Below are 18385 nucleotides of genomic sequence, written 5' to 3'. Positions count from 1 at the left end.
TAAACGTTAAAATACTCAACATTTCAAAAGTATAGTAACAAGACGTACATGTTATGCATGTTCACATTATTTTAATGTGGAGAAAAAATTGCTTACTAACCTTTTCTGTGTAAAGTTATAACCAATTTTACAACTTCGTTGCCATGGCAACATAACGTTGTACACCCTTAAACCTAAATGACGATTTAAATCACTTTAATACATTAAATTTTTTATAATATAATTTAATTATTACAAATAAAAGAATGCTATGAATGCATAAAATGTACAGAAATGGATGATGTTTCGGATATTTGATTTGTAAAAATTGACGAATAAAGCGTGGTTCCATAGTGCCAATATGTTACAGAGTCACGATGACAATCTTTCGACAGTTCCTCACCCAAGTGGATGGCATGAAGTGATGGCACGAGGCTATTTATGTTAATATCATTAACTACTTTGAGTTGTTATGACTGCCAACAAGTGCTCAATTTTTACTCTGACTGACACTTAAAATGGTTGTTGTTCTCTGTAGGATCGCTCAGCCTTTCTCTTTTCATCAATAGAGGAAGAGTTAGCAGGCAAAAAGTCTTGCATGAAAAATTACTAACAATTCTGGCTGCCCCTTCCAGCCACACAATTAGCTGCTTCATTGTGAATGAGCTAAAAAATCTGCCGTCATCTAATCAGGAAGGGAACAGGAAGTTTAATTAACATATGGGTTAGGTTGTACAAAACCGGGTCAGTGTGTCCCAGTCTCTGGTTACTGTTGTTTTTTGAACGGGCCCATAGTTTGATTATGCTGAAGTAGTGGTTAGCCTTGCTACGGTCAGGTGTTTTTTTAGAGATCTCCAAGCAAGAAATAAAACTTGTCCTCACTCGCTGATTGTTGCTATGGTGACTAAATGACGTTCTGAGTGTGGACCACCAGCAGTGAACTACAGCAGGCATTTGGCTTTTATCCTCACCAATTTCTCTCCCTCAACCTTGCGCTTTGGTTTGGTTTTCCGCTCTTCTCTGTTAACATCTGCAGCGGTGTAGAAGAACTTGGGCCCAGACTTTTAAAAGATATTGGAACGAGTTCTGGAAGGGAAAAATCATGAGCTGGCAAGAACCGGCATACACGGTGGACACTCAGCCAAACCTCACACTTTGTATTAGGAGGGGAAAAAAGCCCTTATTCTCCTTCTGATCAGTAATCCAATAGACGGACCTCAAAAAAAGCTTATTTGGTGTAAAACCTTTTTTTTTTTTTTTTTGGGATACAATCAGTCTCAAATCCTCATTATTAAAAAAGCCTGTGCCCCATCAATGCGTGATATTAATACACCTCTCTTGCTCTCTCTGTGTGACCTCATGGAGTTGAAACGTTACACCATGTTCTAATGAATTGATTACTACGAGAATTAGCAAGTGCTTGAAATGCCAAACGCTGCCCTGCCACCCAAACCGTCAGTGGGGAGAGCGTGTACTTCATCTCTGTGTTGCCTGCCTTGGTGGTCTCTGGTGCAAGTTATATTCTACCCTTGCCTTTCTTTTTCCCATTTTTTTTTATAGCAAACAGAAAATTGTTCCTAATTCACTGTTGCTAGAGGGGGGTAATTTGTGGCTTTTGGCAGTGTCACAAGCCCCAAATTTGAAAAAGCTGCTGTGGGGAAGCTGTTTTTTACAGGCATGCAGGACAAGTTTTGGCAGCGAGAGAATTAATCACTTTTATATATATCAAGGAAAAAACTGAATTAAGGAAAGGAAGCACAGAAACTAAACAAAGGGCAACAAAAATGTATTGATCTCTGAGGGAGGAAGTAAACCTTGTCTAACATAGTTATCTCCTGTTTTTTACTATTCTTTAGAACATTAAGGAGGCTCTTGTAGCCAGGATCATATCTTAGTACTGGCCCTGCTATCGATTAGGTTTAAGGTTTAAGGTAGGGGTGTTGGTTTTGTTGATTTAAAACTCAGAGCATTAACCTTAAAGGGCCATGAAACACTGCAAAACGTTTTTCTGGATGTTAAAGGTGCACTCAGTAGCTATTTGTTTGTGTCATCTTGGCCTTAGAGTGACACCTAGTGGTGTGGATGCAGCATCATTCAAAATCAATAGCTTTCAGTTAAAGATGTCATTGTAGAAATTCACTCTTCACAATCAGCCATGATTAATTTAATCCAAGAGTGAAAGTGTCCAATAACAAGACTGTTACTGAGATTAAGCGAGTAGTATTCAGTTGGTCATGTGATTCTAAAATGGCAGCCCCCATGAGGGCGCCCCTGCCCCATGAAGAATAAAACTGCTTTTATACGGTTACTGATATCTCATGTGAGTGGTCATGATTATTATACATGTTTCAAAATTAAAATAATTTTTTTTAAGTGTAAAACATTTTTAATGGGGATAAATTACTGAGTGCACTTTTAACATATATACATGTGTTTCCACTTACACTGACCTAAAGGATTATTAGGAACACCTGTTCAATTTCTCATTAATGCAATTATCTAATCAACCAATCACTGTCACGTCCCTGTGTTGTCTGCCCCGTGTTTTCTGTTTCACATGCCACTGTTCACGTTCCATGTCACGTTTTCCTTGTTGTCCGCCCCGTGTTTCACTGTCTGTGTCATAAAACCACATTTCCCATGGTTCCCGGCCCTCATCACCACTGCCACAGCGTTATTGTCTGCACCTGAATCTCGTTTGTTATCTTCCTGTGTCGCTGTATTTAACCCTGTTTGTTTCTCCATTCCCCTGTCGGTCTTTAATATTTGTGGATGCTTGTTTCCGTGCTCTCCGTCATTGTTTCTCCAACCTGTTAAACCCATCGGATGTCTTTTGTGTTGTTTTGCTTTCTTTTCCCCATCGCGGGTATTTCCTTTGTTTCTGTTGTATCTGTTTCCATTTTTGTTTCAATAAAGAACCACTGCAACTAGATCCTCGCCCCTCATCTGCCTTCACCTACATTCGTGACAATCACATGGCAGTTGCTTCAATGCTTTTAGGGGTGTGGTCCTGGTCAAGACAATCTCCTGAACTCCAAACTGAATGTCAGAATGGGAAAGAAAGGTGATTTAAGCAATTTTGAGCGTGGCATGGTTGTTGGTGCCAGACGGGCCGATCTGAGTATTTCACAATCTGCTCAGTTACTGGGATTTTCACGCACAACCATTTCTAGGGTTTACAAAGAATGGTGTGAAAAGGGAAAAACATCCAGTATGCGGCAGTCCTGTGGGCGAAAATGCCTTGTTGATGCTAGAGGTCAGAGGAGAATGGGCCGACTGATTCAAGCTGATAGAAGAGCAACTTTGCCTGAAATAACCACTCGTTACAACCGAGGTATGCAGCAAAGCATTTGTGAAGCTACAACACGCACAACCTTGAGGTGGATGGGCTACAACAGCAGAAGACCCCACCGGGTACCCATCCTCTGATGGCTACTTCCAGCAGGATAATGCACCATGTCACAAAGCTCAAATCATTTCAAATTGGTTTCTTGAACATGACAATGAGGTCACTGTACTAAAATGGCCCCCACAGTCACCAGATCTCAACCCAATAGAGCATCTTTGGGATGTGGTGGAACGGGAGCTTCGTGCCCTGGATGTGCATCCCACAAATCTCCATCAACTGCAAGATGCTATCCTATCAATATGGGCCAACATTTCTAAAGAATGCTTTCAGCACCTTGTTGAATCAATGCCACGTAGAATTAAGGCAGTTCTGAAGGCGAAAGGGGGTCAAACACAGTATTAGTATGGTGTTCCTAATAATCCTTTAGGTGAGTGTATATAGGACAATGATAGAAAGCATTAATTTTAATTTCAAGTGTTTCATGTTTAAAATCAACATTGAGAAAATGTCAGGTAGATGTTGACATGGATGTGTTGGATTTACACTAGATTTGAGCACACAAACGTCATTGTTTTCTCTCTATATTTTTCATGAGGCTCCATATTTTCCCATTGCAACGCTGACAGCGACACGCCTTTTCATCAATAACAACAGCGTGTCTGCAACAAGCAGTTTGTTTGAAAGATGCGGTCTGACAGGATGAAGATTAATACCTTTGATACTGTTATAAAGGTGCATTAAATCAAACATAAAATTACCTGTGTCTGTTTTTGTATTGTATTGTGTGTTAACTATAAAGTGGAGTAGGCCTATATTATATTTGTGCATGTTGTTGTGTGTAGTTGTGAATTATACAGTGTGCATTTGTGGGAAACTTTTATACTGTTAACTTGTAAAGCTCATCTGTTTTGGAAGAACATTTATCCCACTTTTAGCGCCACACAGTGTACATTTCACCTCGGAACATACGTAATACATGTAATTAACAACAACAGGATGATTATTTCTTTATTCCTCTTTCTAGTTGTTTTTAACTCAATGTCCAAGTCTCTAAATATTTCTCTGATTTCATCGTTCAGCGGTAAAACTCTCTATTGTATCCATGATCCCAGGCTTCCCCCGATTCACTTACACTCTTCAAGGACTGCTAAAGCATTTCAGTGTCTCTAGCATGGTTTTTCACTTTCACAACACTACGTCATTACCCTGGTTGTTTAAACACTTAAGGAATGTTTAAAAGAGGGGGTAGGGGTGGGGGGGGGGGTGGAAAACAGAAAGTTGTACATTAACTCTGCATTACCCAAAGGTGCAGTAAAACCAGCACCCTGAGCAAAATGTGAATAAATAAAACCTGGGATTGTCTGAGGTCTGGAACAGTTTGAGGGGAATGCGAACAAGGGGGAAAGCCACCATGTTGAAATTAAAAGAACTAAACTTGGAGGGTGCCTGCTGTAGACTCGGAGACCTTAAGACCAGTTGTTGTGTGCCAATAACTAATGACGGTGGGCAGGCTGCATACAGAGCCAAAAGTAGCTAAGTGTTTGAGTCTTAATAACTCATTTTGTTGAATGACACAACACAGTTGCCATCTAGGAATGGGAATACCATCATAGTATACGACACTCCCTGCGCCTACAGTCACTGCAGGTCTTGCAGCTGCAAAGAAATGAACAGCACAGTTAAGTGATGAGGATACTTTCATTTAGACAAAGTCTAAATTAATCAGGCCTTGACAGATCCTTTAAAGATGTCATGTTTAATCATTTGATTTCTCCACCACATTTAATTGTAGGAATATTGAGAATTATGTTGGCATTAGTGGACTTGCATTAGCATTGTTTCGGTATTTATCAGACCACTACAACAAAAGTTAAGTATGGAGTGCCGCAGGGATCAGTTTTAGGGCCTCTGCTTTTCTCCTCATATATGCTTCCCCTGGGAGATATTATCAGGAATCGTGGAATAAGTTTCCACTGTTATGCCGACGATACCAACTTATATTTCTTATATTTCTTCTAAACCTGACGAAATTTCACAATTCTCCAAATTAGCAGAGTGTATCAATGAAATCAAAGATTGAATGGCCAGAAATTTCCTTCCACTCAATTCCGACAAAACAGAGGTACTATTTATTTGACTAAAAACCTCTAAAAATAATCTGCTAAAATATAATTTGATTCTCGATGGATGTACTGTTACGTCGTCTTCTACAGTGAAGAATTCAGTTGTTATATTTGATACCAATCTGTCCTTGAAAATCAATTTACTGCAGTCTTTTACGATGGACTTCAGAGGATGAACTGATGCCAACTCCTCATAAGACATGGGATATTTCATATGCCATTGCCTGAAACTTGGACTTTTGGATAGACCTCAGTTGGTTTTAGCCAGTTGAACTGCGATGCACCTCACTGATCTCTGCCTGCATCACCTCGGTCTAATGATGGACTCTTATAATGGAATATATAGACTATCAATTAATTGCCAACAAAAGCCTTCATCAGCAAACGAACAAAGACAATGTATCTATGTGAACTTCTGTAGTTAATCCAGGATGGACTTCAAAATTAGTCATTAATCTTAAGAGTTTATAAAAAAATCTTTGTTTAAACACTGACCCTTTAAACTTCGTTTACAAATTTTAAACCATGACTTGCACTGCTCACAAATAACTAATATTGGCATTATATTCATGATGTTAGCCAGAGGGGAACTGGCCCCCACAGTGAGTCTGGTTTATCCTAAAGTTACTTTTCTCCATTAATCAATATCTTCTGGAGTTTTGTGTTCCTTGCCACAGTCGCCTTCAGCTGCTCACTGGAGTATTAACTACAAATATGATTGACTCATTTATTTTTATAAACAATTTACAATCATATTTAATCAAACTACACAATGATGACTAAGACTTTATAGATATTACAGTTTAATTGTCTGTTATAGCATGATTTTCTGTAACGCTTTAAAACGATGTGGGCTGTGACAAGCGCTTTACAAATAAAAATGTCTCGACTTGTGGAATATTCCGGGTTCAATACAAGATAAGCTAAATCGACAGCATGTGTGGCATAATGGTTATAACCACAAAAATGTATTTTGTCTTGAACCTATTTTCTTTAAAAAATAAATAAATTGAGGTTACAGTGAGACACTTACAATGGAAGTGAATGGGGCAAATTTTTGGGAGGATTTAAAGGCATTAGTGTGAAGCTTATTTTTTTTATAAAATAACATACATTCATTCTTCTGTTAAAACTTGTGTAGAATTTGAGCAGTAAAGTTGTTTAAATCTGGATTTTTATGGGCGTTTTAGGGTTTATGGGGTTACGTCATCATGGCAACAAAGTTGTTAAATTGGATATATAACTTTACACAGAAATGGTTAAGGATTTTATCACACTAAAATCATGCTATCACATGTTAACATCATGGTAACCCTGAATTTTCTTTTTTTTTACTTATATATATTTTTATATATATAAATAAATGAGGGAAAAGCCTAAATACATTTTTGTGTGTAATCAACATTTTCCCACAAATGCTGTCAACTGAGCTAAATGTATTGAACACAGAACATTCCTTTAAGCTTATGTACTGCTGAAATAACAGCAACTGTTTGTTGCTTTCACACCCTTCAAACATCTGTTTTGGTGGGAAAATTCCATGGGAAAGTTGCAACACGTTCAGAAATTCGTGGGCAAAAGCAGCCTACAAGTAAACCAACATTGCGCAAAATGATGCCTTTTGTGTCTTGTGACATACACAAGTTGTTCTACATTGGGGGCAGTTCTAGGCTCACAATAAAAGCCCTTTTGATTGATGGAAACCCTGGAGGACACTGCAGGTGTTGCGTGGGATAGATCTATCACACGCCAAATTGAAACTGGAGTTGTTCCTCCCGGGTTGAGATGGATGGATAACAGCATTCCACGAGTTTGCACGAAAATGAGAGAGCTAGGATCTGCACTTGACAGGCAAGACACGGCCTCGCTGTCACAAAGGTGAAAGGTTGACCTTCTTATCTCACTATTAGGTTTGCCTGAGAGGTGGAGTGGAGGAGTGTAGACCAGGGTAAGGTGAAATATGCGTTAAGTCCTTCATGTATCACATATATGAGATGCCATTTACAGACCGCAGATCTTACTGTATCCTCTACCAGAGAGCTGTTTGGGATGTCTGAACTGGACAGTAGCCTAATGCTTTAACTATGGGTGTGTGTGTTTTATGAGAGGAAAATTGTTATTACAGGTGTTACTTGCATAAAAAAAGGGTAGGATCTTGTTCTAAAACCCCTAAGCCTAAGTGATAAACTTCGGTTCGTAACACGTCCTGCACCGTTTGTGCTATGAACATGAATGACACCTCAAATCATGCGTCTTGTTGATAAAGGTGTGCCACTGGCAGCTAAATGAGTTCTGAAGCGTGTGTGTATGGGGGGATTTCAGCAAACTGACCTGGTTGTGACATCATCACAACAACATTCCGCAGTCAATATGGCCACATTATAAAAAAGAATGGATATGCTGAATTTATACCAGACATTGTCATATCACAGTGACTGACTAGATATTAATCCACATACACAGTTCAAAGGCTGATGTAATCTAACAAAAGAGATTCAAATATGTTTCCACGCCACTGGCACAGAGAGAGACTGCCGTACACTTGTCAGTACAATCACAGTTAACACAAATTTCCCTCTTGAAAGAAGTATAACACAGAACTAACATAGGTTTTAAAACCCATTATTTTACTCGATAAGCTTGATAACATGGTGCAAGTAGTATATGGACATTCTACATCATATAAGTCATATCATGCAAGTTATAACTACTTACATAAACATCTGGACTGGTGTATAACAGAACATCTCCTTATGGTTCAACACGTGTCTAAAAACAACATAGAATATCAGTGGCAGCTAGCCAGCATGCCCTCATCCACCTTCATTCATTTCTAGGTTTTTTTTATTCAGGTTCGATGGCTTTTGTAGATCAGTGTATCAGACGTGTACATTTTTTCACTTTTCTTGATGCAAAGGGCAAAATGGCACTTTTACCTATTTAAATGAATATCAGATGCTATAACTAAGTCTACCATAACTACCAGGAATATACTTTAACGTCTGTTGTTGTTAATGCTTGAGAACTTGCTATTGACTGTTGTTATTGCATAATTAACGAGGTACATCTGTGCAGGTTTTGGGGACTGTTTGGGGGTGACATTAATGAATATTTAAAGGTTATTGTGGGTTATAGATATGTTTAATGTTTGCATGGGTTTATTTATTTACCCTGGTTGAGATTAGTGTTCCTATGAGTTAGGTCTGATACTGTTTGAGATAATGATGAGCATCTCGCTGCACCTCAGATATTAGAATCAACTAGGTCAACTGCTTCAATGAATGATTTGACATGCTGAAGCACTCAATGCGGCTCATGTTGGTGACACCTACAAGTGAATTCACATGACTTGGCCAGTGTAATAAACACTTAGAAGCATTGGTTGAATACAAGTGATTTGTAAAAATTTTGAAGCTTAACAAAGCATGTTTTTATAGAGCACGTCACTAGTTTATATATGCTGAAGCCTGACCTACTGATTGCTTGAGCAAGACATCAGTTTGATCATTATTATCTATCAGAAACAGGAAAGCAATGACTCAAAGCAGCTAGTAGTCACTCCTTTTCGTGCTATACTTCTATTAATGCATGTGACGGAAGCGTGCATATTTTTATGTCAGCCGAAGTTCAGTAGAGGTATAGGTTCCCCTACGGCACCCCTGAGCGATCAAACTTAATTTGATTTCTGCCTACAATCAAAGTGAAGGAGGTAGTAGAGACTTGGGGGTGGGCTCTTTTGACTTGGCTTAGTAAGCAAGTACCAAGCAACTTCTCAGAACACCCTAGCAAACACCTTGCAATGCCCTAGCAACCTCCTAAATTAAACACACTTAGAACCAGGGACTAAAAACTAAATATTTAGTATTTTGGTTCATTCTGAATGTGAGCAGAAACAGTATTTTTTTTTGTTCCGGTTCGAGTGTTTCCGCAGCCTCCTTTTCAAATGGTAGCTGGTTAGAATTAAATAGCAGGTGGGCACTGGTAGCTCAGCGAGTATTGATGCTGACCACCATCCCTGGAGTCACGAGTTCGAATCTAGGGCATGCTGAGTGACTCCCGCCAGGTCTCCTAAGCAACCAAATTGGCCCGGTTGCTAGGGAGGGTAGAGTCACATGGGGTAACCTCCTCGAGGGTCACGATTAGTGGTTCTCGCTCTCAATGTAAATTGTGTGTGGATTGCGGAGAGTAGCATGAGCCTCCACATCCTGTGAGTCTCTGCGGTGTCATGCACAACGAGCCACATGAAAAGATTCGCAGATTGACTGTCTCAGAAGCGGAGGCCACCACCCGGATTGAGGTGAGTAACCACTCCACCACGAGGACCTACTAAGTAGTGAGAATTAGGCATTCCAAATTAGGAGAAAAATAATAATAAAATAACAAAACGCTTAATAGCATACATATTAAAATGACAGTATTCTGTCCTAAGGGTGGGTGATAGACTTAGTTGCAGTGTTGCCAGATCTCACAAGAGAAACAAGGCACCTGTTTCAGGGAAAAAACAAGCTCAAAATAAGCAAAAACAAGCCATTCAAATTTTCCCCATGTGGGGGAATTTTCAGGGTAGAATTCATGACAAGCATAATATACAGTATCATATATAAAGTACCGTTTTTCAATATATATACTGAATAATAAATATCTCCCCAAAAATATTTGAAATATTTTAAATGTTCATTTGGCCACCTAAAATCAATTAATAGCCAAAATCTCTCTCTCTCTCTCTCTCCCTCTCTGCATGCACGCGTACACTGCGTTGGCGTGTTTAGACTAAACATCACCTTTTGCGGGCCGATAATTTTTATTTTTGTAACATTGGTTTTTAAACTAGCGGTGTCCTTAAGAATAAAAGTGTGTGCTTTTGTTTTACTAAAAAAAGAGAGAAGCCTCATTTTTTTTGGGCAGCAGGAAGTAATTCTGAAAATTCACTGTGATAAAACCTTTGGTCTTTGGTTTCAATTAAAAATCATTGGAACAACATTAACTGGTTAAAAATAATGTTTTTACTCCAGAACAATTGAAAAGGATTTCATTCCCCTTTTTTGTTTACGTTCTACAAGGTCCCAGGTTCGAGTCCTAGCTCAACTGGGCCCTGTGTGGAGTTTGCATGTTCTCCCCGTGTCCGCGTGGGTTTCCTCTGAGTGCTCTGGTTTCCCCCACGGTCCAAAAGGCAAGCAGGTTAAGTTAATTGGAGACCCTAAACACCTAAAGGTGAGAATGAGAGTGTGAATGTGAATGTGTGTTGCCCTGTGATGGAGAAGATGGAGTTATTTGCATGGGGGTGTAAATGTTAAAATTAAGTGTTATATAATGTGTCTTTGTGCAAGATGAATGTTAGTTTTAAAATGTTGTTGTGTTTTATAGAAGAGTTTCTGTTATGTCAGAGCTGGAGTTTAGGTTGAGGACAGGTACAAATTATTAATGCTCTCAATTGCTTTACTCATTTAGCAATTGCTATGCTAATCAAGGCACAGTGTTACCAATTAGCATTCAGCATGCTAGCATTCACTGTTTAACCTAATACTAGCTAGTTAAGTTTTTAATTTGAGATTGCATGGTCATTTTAAGCCAAAGAGTCAAATTTAAAGTTAAGTGCCATCCAAATTTATGACTTAGCTTACTGAGTATAAGTTGAGCAATTGCATGTGTAATACAAAATTAAAATCTGAAAGCTCTTTTAACTTAAACTTGGGAGTTTATTAACTTTAACTACAAATATATGTATATTTAACGGATTGCCTAAAAAAAATTCCAGTTCCGTTATTATGGTTTACAGTGCTGTATCTATTCCTAAACTGGATTGTTTATATTATTATTATTATTATTATTATTATTGCATGTATTAATGGTATAGGGTTAGGTAATACATATACATACACAGATTAAAAAAAAAAAAAAAGAATGTTTTCAAATTTAGACATTTATGTTTTGACATTGAAAAAAGTTAGTGGTATACTTATTATTTTTCTGAATGGTAGGTTTAGGTTTGATCTGTACTCACATGATTGCAAATCACAGAATTACCCAATTCCTTCATGGCTCACCTCTTCTCGTCCTTTCTCCCTTTCAGTCCTTCCCTCATTTTGTACCCCCCTTAGGGAGGTGAAACCCAGACCTGAACCACACTTCTCTCTTATTTAAGGGGGTCAGGTCGCGCTTATCGGCCTCAGGAGAGCTATAAAGCGGCCAAGCTCATGTTTTCTCTGCGCGCCTCTGGATGAGTTGCGGCGCGTGAAAGGCTCGCGCTGTGGACTTACGGAGGTCTCGCGCGCAGTTAAAATGAAACAGTGGCTGTGGAAAGAAAATATAAGAAGTTCTGCACTACAACGCCTTCAGAGCATTTGACTTCTGTGAACCTGTGTGCAGTTCCTGGAGAATATGCTCAGTTAATTTCCTTATTTTCGCTATTTTTCTTGTTAAAGCTGCTGTTCACGCTGGCAGTGAACCTGCACACAAACAAGCACGTGCATACGGGTAAGCGTGACAGGCAGGGGCGGGGGTTGTAGCATCATGCATCATGAAGCATTTTCATGTTTCCATTGATCATGATATAAATAATGGGAGGGGGGGGGTACTTGCTTGTTTTAATTATTGAGGGAGGGAGGGATCGCCCCTGGTGACAGATGTCAACCACATGAAAATGGTGGAGTGTGTGATCCTGTCCAGGCTTGTACTTTTGGCGACAAAATTGCTGAAAAATATGGATATACTCAAAAGTGATGGATATACTAAAAAGATAATTAATGCAAAAATGTACAAATATTTTATTAAGTAATTACTTCCAAAAGGCTACCATGCTAACTACAGTTTTCACCATAATACACAGTTAGCATACTACAATTATTGTTACTTTTACTAAAGTTACTAAAACCATAATAAATTAATTTGTGGTCTTCAAACAGTGCAGAGTTTTTTATATTTCTGTCTCTATATAGAAATATATAGAGAAACTCAGTCAGTCACTGTGATATGACAATGTCTGGTATATCTATACACTATAGTAAATATGGTCTTTCGATGTGTACCATGGTAAATTTTTGTAACCAAAAAGAAAAATGTTTCATAAAGAGTCTAATGCAATGATAAAATGTACACAGTTGTATTTTAGGGTTAGGGATTTGGTTTCGTCCACAGTAATTATAATAAGTTACAATTTAAGAACAATTGAAGTCAGTTGGATGTCCTCATTTTGACTGGTAAATGTGTGTTTGGGGTGGATTTCTCACTGTTGCAGGAGCTATAGAAGATTTATTTGACATATCTTGCCAAATACTGTTTCTCTTTTTCTTTGTTTTTTATCAGCAGGATAAAACGGCAAATCGGACAAGGATCCATGAGTAATGCCTGCAAAATCTTCCAATTAAAACAAGGGTCTAGTCCACGGGACAGATCCCTGGAGGTCTTTTGAGGAATGACGGTGGGTCTGCAAAATACCCTTCCACGTCATTAAGTGGGGGAAAATGGTTTTCAAATTACAGCTGGGGTTAGGAACATTACGCTTGCGGGCAACACTTACAATTCAATTTACTTTTTGGAAGTAGCTTAACTACTCTTCACATTCATTCTACTTCATTATGCAATGACACTGCACAGTAAAAAAAAACATCTGGAAAATGCCTAATTTACCCAAAACAATGGCTTCACAAGGAACAAAGAATACATATACACTGTGGTTGCATTTCAATTTGCGAACTGGGCCATGACTACTGATTTCATGTTAAAGGAGTCATAGGCTACTCGTAGCAGGAAAAGTGATGGGAACTAGAGCATTGCTAGAACAATACATTGCTCTAGATGTTCTAGTTGTAGTGCAAAAACTTCTAAGTATCTATAAATGCAAATTAAAGCATCTTTAAAACCATTTCAATTATATGTAGCTGTGTGAATCAGTATAGATCTTATAGAGATAGCATAGTAGAGATTGAGTAATATTGCCTGCTGGACCAGACAGCCCCAGAAACATAGTGCGTGTTGGTAGGGAGTGTAGACATTAGCTGTAAAGAGAAGAAATTTATGTTGTGAGGAATGGGAGGGTGGTCAGGGAATGAGTGAATGAGGAGGGGTTGTGAGAGAAAGTGAGAGAGTGAGAGGTGTGAAGGAGAGAAGGGGGTTGAGATACCTTGGATTGGGAGAAAGAGAATGTTTGGATAGAAGAGGGGAAAGTCACGCTAATTTATACTCCGCTAATTGGAACCAGTGCAGCCTTTGCACCTGAGATGCATTCCACAGAACTGCAACATGGGAGACGAATGGGGGGCAAGTGAGTTTGTGTGTGTTTGAAAGTGGAAAATGGTGTGTGTTGGGGTCAGAGGTATATAACATGGAGCAATGCGGGCAGAGGTCAGTATCAATGCTGTCTTTGTTATCTGGGGTCTCACCTCTACAGGATGGACGTGGCGCTCTGTGTGTGTCAAGAATCGTTCCGTTGTGACAGTCGCACAGAGTTACTTAGAGCGAGACCACCCTGGCTTTCAAACACATGCATACACACGCGCTCATAATGTTCCTCCAATCAGTTCGGAAAATCTGGAGAGCACAGTCAGTCACTAAATGATCTAACGTTCAGACCTTTATAGTGGCAGATGGACATCATCATATTAAAATTCTCACTCAAACATGGATGCTTAAGTCATAAAACAGATGTTAGGCATATATCATTGTATCAGTTCAGCTGGTTTGAAATGAAGGTTCTTTGTGTCTCGCAGGCACAGTTTGGCCAAGTTCGGTTTTGGCTGCCATCTCAAATTTGAACGACCGCCTGATAGCAATTTTAGCTGTTGTGTTGATGATAATCTGCGCTAGTGGTGATGTGCCTCATATCTTGGCTGGAGTTAGACATCTGCCATGGGGGCTTAAAGCTGTTCTTAAAGTCGTTATTCAGTCTCGTCTCACTCATATACAGTACACAACTATGCAACTTATCAATAACCTGAACCACCGCGGATGACTGTGAACGGATGGACTGGCGGCGTCTATGCATTCATTGGATTACGCGCCGAGTACACACACATAAATCCTCAGATAATAAAAGCTAGATAAATATGTGTGTGGAAGAAAATCCAAATTTCGTAAAAAATTAAAACATGAGCCGGGTTGAAAGACGGCGACTGAAGTCAGACATATGGGGAGCATATTGGTCACAGCGTTCCAGTCTCACAAATGCTACATCCCCTCCTTGTTCTGCTTTTTTCACCTCTTTCTGGAAAGGGAAGAATTGTAACAAAGATTCAGATGTGGCGGAGGGTGTTTTGTTCCCCTCTGAAATGGGCTGCATCACTCAGGAAGTTCAGGACAGGGTTTTTTTTTCTCAAACTCTTTTGAAGCTATCTTTTCCAGTTTTATAGGCCATGACAGACAGCCTGATAGTCTGCACACATTAATGAGTTTGAGTCGGTGGTGAGTGAAGGAGCGTTGTGCTCGGTTCATTAGTGGTCGCTACACAGACGCAAAACCATCTTCGATCTGTATGTTTTTTTTTGTTGTTGTTGTTGTTGCCTTGTGTCTATACTGAGAGCCTGACTCAAAACGCATCAAAGAGGCCGCAGCATGTCTGCTTTTCCCGGCTTTCATGACACATGCACACTCAAACACACTTGTTTTTCCCTGTTCCTCCATGTCTGCACAATCACAGCGCATTGTGATAACAGATGAAATGAAAACAGTGTGTGGTGTCTTCAAGATTGTTGTAAAGTGTGAATACATGAGGCAGGCCAGGTGGTCACCATCTCAGAGGTGGCTTGGGTATTGTGCAGACATCTCTGTATTAGAGAACTCAAGTTTAGTCTTTTAAGCTACAACTATGAGTTCTGTTAAGGTACTAGGTGCAAACTAGGCACAATTAATCCATGGGCATGCACTCCTGCAATGTGTGGTTGTGTAAGCTAGTTAATCAGCAACCTCAACAACTCTTTGGTTCATGCGGCACTTTCTATTAGATTTGAAATTAAAATGTTTTGGAGTACTACCATTAGGCTATCATTGTAACCAAAGTCTTTTTAGTAAGTCTGTTCACACCCAGGGAGCTATTTTCTATGTAAACAAGTGGCATGACAGTTCAGCTCATATCTACTTGAATGGGGAAAGACCAAAATCTCCAAAAGGGTTGGTCAAGATTACGATCAAAAACAGTAAAATCGGACAACAGTGGTATAACAAATTGTTCTTCTTTACCTTAGATCACGCTAAGATTGAACATTTTCCCGGCTTGTATAGCTAATGCGCATTCTTGTGTTGATTGATAGGTGATGTCTGCATCTGAAAGGCAATTGGCTCTTTTACCTTTAGGGCGGGACTTCCTTTCCTCATCCATTGACCGTTGGTGGGCGTTCCTATTTCTTCCGTTTATTTTAATAGAAGTGACTCGCCTCTGCTGAATAGTCTCTGTTGTAACCCAGAAGTTCTTTCTTTTTCTTTTTTTAAAGAAGGGACAAGTTTAAATATGTTTTGTGGTAATCAGCATTATGCCACAAATGCTGTTGATTGAGCTTAACCTGTATTGAACCTGGAATATTTGTTTAAGGCCATATCCACACTAATACATTTTCATTTGAAAACGCATTAATTTTGCCTCTCATCCACACTGAAGCAGCATTTTTCTCCACTGAAAAGGGAGCGTTTAGAAAACCATTACCACATACTTACTATGACATTAGGAAACTGAAAATAGATTGTGTGGAGCTAGGCTCTGAGGCACTTATTATGGAAGTGAATGGGGGCCAATCCGTAAAAGTTCAAATACTCACTGTTTCAAGAGTATAGCCACAAGACATAATCAATATTCGTGTAAAAATGATTTTGGTGTGATTAAATCATTTAATAACCTTTTTGCCAATCATTATTTTCATATGCAAATGTGTTTTGCGGCACCCTCTTTGTTGTTGCCACAGTTTTGCCACAGAAATGTTTACCAGTAGCAGCAAATTGTCCATTGTTGCCAAAGGTTTGCAGTACGTTCACCACTACTATTGAAGAGCTTCAAACTTAATCGCAAGCTCATTTGCATGTGAAAAAATTTTCTGGCATGTTTACCTAGTCAAGTCATTTTTATTTGTAGAGCTTTTTTCACAACACACATAATTTCAAAGCAGATTTACAGACATCTAATTTTCAACTTTGCCATGATGACATAACACAGTAAACCCTTCAGTCTTTTACGATGGACTTCAGAGGATGAACTGATGCAACTCCAACCATAAGACATGGGATATTTCATATGCCGCTGGCTGAACATTGGATTTAGGATAGACCCCACCGAAATGACCCTGAATGAAATGGGTTAAGATCCATAACACTCTTTTCCAATTATCTGTTGTCCAATGTCTGTGATTCTTTGCCCACTGTAATCTTTTCTTTTTGTTTTCCTGTTTCAAAAGTGTCTTTTTCTTTGCAATTCTTCCCATAAGACCTCCTGAGTCTTCTCTGTACTGTTGTACATGAAACTGGTTTTGAGCAGGTAGAATTCAATGAAGTTGTCAGCGGAGGACATGTGAGGCATCTATTTCTCAAACTAAAGACTCTGATGTGCTTATACTCTAGTTTAGTTGTACATCTGGCCTTCCACATCTCTTTCTGTCCTTGTTAGAGTCAGTTGTCCTTTGTCTTTGAAGACTGTAGTTACACCTTTATCAAGCATTGTACAGCCTTCATTCCTCATAACAATGATTAACTGATGAGTTTCTTTTTTGCCGTTTTTGGCCTAATATTGACCTTAAGTCATGCCAGTCTATTGCATACTGTGGCAACTCAAAACAAACATTGTTAAGCTTAATTTAATGAATCAAATAGCTTTCAACTGTGTTTGATATAATGGCAAGTGATTTTGTAGTACCAAATGATCAATTTAGCATGATTACTCAAGGATCAGGTGTTGGATTGATGGCTGCTGGAAATTAGGCCTCTCTAGATTTGATCAAAAATGATTTTTTTTAAATAGTGATGGTGCTGTATTTTTGTATCAGTAATGTCCCGACTATACTTTGTGATCAGTTGAATGCCACTTTGGTAAATTAAAGTACCAATTTCCTTCGAAACAATGAAATCTGTACAGTAGTCCAAACTTTCATCAAACTTTACTGATGATATTTCCATGTGAATTTTCCCCCTTTAGAAAATTACAGCCATTTCTGCTTTCTATTTTCCCCTTGTCCCCTCTCTTCTCTAGATGTATGCTTTCAAAAGGACCACAGTGAAAATGAGGTCTGGCCCTTAGGCCCAGCACACTGCCTTTCATTTTGAGATTTTAGATGAAGGATGCAATTTTCTCATGCAAGTGTCTCATTTTTGGCATTTTTCTCTTTTCCTTCTTGGGTGATGGGGAACTTGGGATTAGGGTTCTTATGTGTTAGAACTGGGCCATGTGGGACTAAAACAGGATTTAAAACACAACTGCAGCATTATTTTCTGCATTAACACCAGATGATAACTGTCTCACATTCCTCTATCTCAAGGTCTTGCGTAAACATGCATGGTTTGCATTTGAAGTAACACAACAGGATAGTACTTCTGAGCACAATTACTGAAGTATCTAATAGCCAGCGCATTAAAGAAAATGTTTCACAGACTTTGAAATTCTTGTCACTTAAAATCTCCTTTTTTATTTGTATTCCTTTAGTGTGGCTCAACATGTGCTACATGCTAGTTGATGTAGTGCTAATATTTGCCTCTTGGTGAACCATATCCACCAGAACCCTTCAGGAATATCCAGCTTGAGCTGGTTGCTGTGCTTTAGTTGGTTTCTTGCGGCTTATTATCTGGTCATTCGCTGGCGCAAGCTGGTAGACCATCTTGGACAAGCAACAAACAAGCTACCAGCTATTCATATCAGCTAATGTTCTTTTTTTTGAGAGGCTGAGGGGAGGGACAGTGGACTTAATTGTTGAGAAAAATATTAAAAAGGCAATAAAATACCCAAGTTAAGTGACTTGATGTAGAAACT

At 39.0% G+C, this 18385-nt stretch overlaps 1 long non-coding RNA gene across 1 annotated transcript in view; it reads right to left on the bottom strand.

Annotated features, from left to right (window-relative positions):
- Positions 1 to 11775, bottom strand: part of LOC127647317 (uncharacterized) — a 51604-nt gene extending 39829 nt beyond the window's left edge. The window contains exon 1 of the long non-coding RNA XR_007971043.1: positions 11496 to 11775. This is a non-coding gene — a long non-coding RNA (uncharacterized LOC127647317). The remainder of the gene's footprint in view (positions 1 to 11495) is intronic.
- Positions 11776 to 18385: the final 6610 nt, after the last annotated feature.

The sequence above is a fragment of the Xyrauchen texanus genome, chromosome 8, assembly GCF_025860055.1.
Source record: "Xyrauchen texanus isolate HMW12.3.18 chromosome 8, RBS_HiC_50CHRs, whole genome shotgun sequence".
Classification (NCBI taxonomy): domain Eukaryota; kingdom Metazoa; phylum Chordata; class Actinopteri; order Cypriniformes; family Catostomidae; genus Xyrauchen; species Xyrauchen texanus.
Note: the sequence above shows the minus strand (reverse complement) of the source record. Positions and strands in the feature narration are given on the sequence as shown.